Source organism: Benincasa hispida, chromosome 1, assembly GCF_027475165.1.
Source record: "Benincasa hispida cultivar pf3 chromosome 1, pf3_genome.v1.1, whole genome shotgun sequence".
In the NCBI taxonomy this organism is placed as follows: domain Eukaryota; kingdom Viridiplantae; phylum Streptophyta; class Magnoliopsida; order Cucurbitales; family Cucurbitaceae; genus Benincasa; species Benincasa hispida.
The window spans coordinates 34032115-34036274 of record NC_143478.1 but is presented as its reverse complement, the minus strand read 5'-3'; the positions used below and the strand labels follow the sequence as shown (position 1 = coordinate 34036274).

Genomic DNA, 4160 nt, shown 5'->3' with positions numbered 1-4160 from the left:
AGCCTCCTAGTGCCATTGATCGAGCTGAAATAGAACGTACTGGCTAAAAAGAGTTACTGACTGGCCGATTTCACTTTGACTTAAGACTATTAAGAATACAAGAAAGAGAGCTTGAAATGGTTTTCTCACAGGATTTTTCTAACAGAAAAGACTTATCCCTTCTAGCTTAGCTAAGGAAAGACTACCCGCGGATTTAGCTTGAGTAATTTAAATTCTTGGCTAAACAAGAGAAATGGTATCTTTCCTAAGCTAAGTAAGGCCGCTAGCGCTTTCTAACCGAAAGAAGCGACTTGTTGGCTCGTGTAGAAGGCTAAGACAAAGTTGCATCCTAAGTCAGTTAGGTATGGCTTTGCTCCATTTGATATGATTCCCAATAGTTAGCCTTAGACTAAAATCCCTTGAATAAGAACTTAATAGAGGTTGACCGATAGGGAGAGAAGCGAAGCATTAAAAAGAAGCTCTTTTTTTTTCGTCAGCGGATTTCGCTCATCAAGTTCTTGTTTGATTTGCCACTCTTAGAACACCACAATATTTGTTCTTTTGGGGTTAATGCTCTCAATTGTGAATCGATCATTTGATATCCTTTTACTTATGAGAGGACGGAATGGAAGAAAAGTAATGAAACCCGCGATGGCTACTAAATAACCTCCTTTGACTTTCTCAATAATAAAGCCTTTGACTTTTGTATTTGTTTGCCTTGTTCAGTTCCATCCAAGCTCGGTTTTATCAACGTTCTCTCAATATTTAGGAATTGCCCACGCTACCCCTCATCCATTAGTGCATCCATTAAGTCAAAAATGAAGTATTCAGAACCTCGTAAATAAAAGCCTTAGTAGAATATGACTAGACGTCATAGGGGGCAAAGAGAAGCTGTGAAATCAATTCACTTTTTTTTTTTTTTTTCTAAGTAGAGCATTCGTTGGTACGATGAAAACAAAACGTAAAATAAGTGAACTTGAGCTCAATCCTTACCTAACTCCAAGATTTCGGTGAAACCCACAGGAATGATGGAGGTTCGTCGTGGCAGCGCACGACGATAGAACTCGCATGCCAGAAACGTGAACGGAAAAAGGCTGATGGCTGGGCAAAAGCGCGACTAGGATGCATGCACATATCTGGCTATCCAAAAGTGACCTGCATACGGCATCGGTGGCTAGATCTTTCTGATCAACGGTGTGGATTGGAGTGGCAAGATGACGATAGAGGCGATGGAGGCTATCGGTTGAGGTTCCTGCAGATGGCTAAGAAATATATAGAGAGAGAGATAAAGGTTGGACGTTACACTTTTAGGGTTCTGGGTCTTTTATTTTCTTTTTTCTTTTTAGTAGAGGATTGGCAGGAAATGAAAATGAGGGGAAGGAGGGAACGAAATTTGGTGTTTTAAACTTTTTTCTATTTAATTTTATTTTGAAAAAAGGGAAGGTTTTAAAAGGGTTTATTTACAATGTCGGTTTTAAACTGACATTGTAGTCTTATTAAAATATACCTATAATGTCGGTTTAAAACTGACATTAAAGTTCATTTTTTTGTGCAACCGACATTGTACATCCGTGTTTATATTTTTCAACCGACATCTAAAGTCAAATTTCTTGTAGTAATAGCAAGATTCTTGAAAGACCTATCATGTTTTTTTTTTTCTGTCAAAATAAGTATAGCTCAAACTTGTACTATCGACTCCAAGATTAAATATTTGATTCTCCCACACATATATAGTAAAAATAAGTATTCATCTCACATAGTCCTCTTTTCTCCATGGTGCCTCTTTTTCTACCAATTGGTTCTAGCACAGAATCAAATCTGCCTATTTTCTTTGACTTCTTAAACTTTAATTATTCAACAAATTAGACAACAATTTGGATGAATTGCCTACTAATTGAAACCAACAGCCAATTAAAATATTTCACAAAATAACCTATAAAAGGAAATGTCAATTTTGTCATATCTTGCACTTTATTATTATCATTTTCATGTAATTAATATGCAATTTTGTTTTAACTGAATATAAAACTACTATTCTATTCTTATTTCACTTTCGGTAGGTCAACTTTGCAATTAAGATTGATAAATAAAAGAGTATTATTTGTTATGAAATTGAGGAACACAACGAGAATACGGATTGAATAGTTCAACATTAGTCACCATTTCTAAATCAAGTTCAAGAAAAACCAATGCTTTGATAGAGTAATTCTTCTTTTGCGAGTCCATATCCTGTTGGTTTCTCATCAAATGAGACAAAAAATAGCAAGAGAGAAAAAGAGAACTGATACATACTACCTATTAACCACCAGTGATGGAACATCCATGCTAATTAGTTAGTCTTAACATGTCCTGCTACAAAAAAAAAAAAAAAAAAATTATAAGTGAGAAGTTACTATACTACAAATTTAATGAGAAAAAGGCTTGTCAAACATTAGGTTAAGTGTATATATATCATAGTGCTAAAAGTAATTGAGTGGCTATTAATTACTAGACGGTTGTGCAAGACAAGGTTGCAATAAAAATTTTACTTACTTGCATAGTTGTCAATTCATAGAGTAGAATCCACAAGAAGAGGTCTATAATAAAAGGTACCATAAACTTTCAAGATGAGCAATGTTTAGTCAGAATGTACAAGAACGAGGATATGTACCCAAAAACATTTCGAAGAGTCAGACACCCATTGCCTTAAAAATTAAGGAGAAATTGTGCAGCCTCTTTCCCATGCTTGTAGGCCCAACCTAATAACTAAGAGAAAAGACAATTGTAACCGAATTCATTTTGACAAAATACACAAACATAAACAAAAAATTAAAAAATGTATAAAAAAAATAAAAACAAATAACTATATTTATGAAACTAAATAATCTCAATAAGGTAATGAAACTAAAAAATGAATACAAATACTCAATGCCTAAAGTTTAAAACAAAAAGAAAAAAAAAAGGAGTATCAGGAAACACCCTACAATAATTTAGAGGGTGTTTGGGTTAACTTTTTAAGTGTTTAATTTTAAATAAATTGACGAATAGCAAGGGATGAGAACGTTGGTTTTTCTATAAATTATTTTTTGAAATGATAATTTATCAAGCAAACTAAAATGCTTTCTTCCATTTTCAGCCACATATAGCCTTCCCTCGCATCCCACCACAACTCTTTCTTATTTTTACTAGCTCAAAATGAAGCTATTGTAAACATAAACCATAATTAGTTTCATAATTTCAAATCATACTTTACCTCAAGAAAATTCACAAAACTTACGAAAATAAACCAATCCTTACCTAACTCTAAGATTCCACCGAAACCCACAGGAATGACGGAGGTTCATCGACGGCAACACATGTCGGTAGAACTCACATGCCAAAAACTCGAACAGAAACGTGAACAGAACGAGGCTGATGGCTGAGGAGTGAAGAAAACGTAAAGAAAAAGGCAAACACAGAAAAGGAAAAAAACAGAGAGGCAGAAGAGACTGCTCACGAACAACTATTTGATAATTGATTATTTCATAATCTTGGCAAAAATAAAGCTGCAGTGTTTTAATATACAGAACCCTAGACTCAAGGGCAAGAATAGTAATTGAATAAAGAATGGCAGTCTACATGTGTCACTCTACAATAGGAGGTTCTCCACAGAATTGGTTGGCTGGGATAAGGCCACATCACCTGCTGACTGTCCTTCCAGGTAGGCTAGCTATGCCATCTGTGTTGTTGACGTGGGCTGCTCTTTCTTTGTCCTTAATATCCCCCCTCAAACAAGATGGTAGTTCAACGATGCCGAGTTTGTGTCGAAGCGTGAAGAATTGACTGTGTGTAAGAGTTTTAGTAAGGCAGTCAGCTACTTGATCAATAGAGGGAATGTATCGAACATCTAGAAGGTCTTAGAGAACTTTATCACGTATAAAGTGTATGTCAATCTCAACATGCTTCGTTCGAGCATGAAATACAAGATTGACTGCTAATACGCCAGCATTTAGTTATCACACCACAGAGTTGGTTTGGTACGTTGATGGACTCCAATCTCTCCAAGAAGTTGTTGAATTCAAATGATCTCAGTAGAGGCATGAGAAAGCGCCCTGTATTCTGATTCAGTGCTTGAACAAGCCACAACGGACTGGTTTTTCAATGACCATGATACAAGTGTGCCATTAAGAAAGACATAATATGCAACAACAGACGTACGGTTA

General features: G+C 35.5%; 1 long non-coding RNA gene across 1 annotated transcript; it reads right to left on the bottom strand.

Annotated features, from left to right (window-relative positions):
* Positions 1–2058: 2058 nt before the first annotated feature.
* Positions 2059–3489, bottom strand: LOC120073799 (uncharacterized). The gene is made up of 3 exons (XR_016527844.1): positions 3256–3489; positions 2630–2724; positions 2059–2331 (listed from the first exon to the last, which is right to left on the bottom strand). It is a non-coding gene; the product is annotated as an uncharacterized LOC120073799 (long non-coding RNA).
* Between the last annotated feature and the right edge of the window lie 671 nt (positions 3490–4160).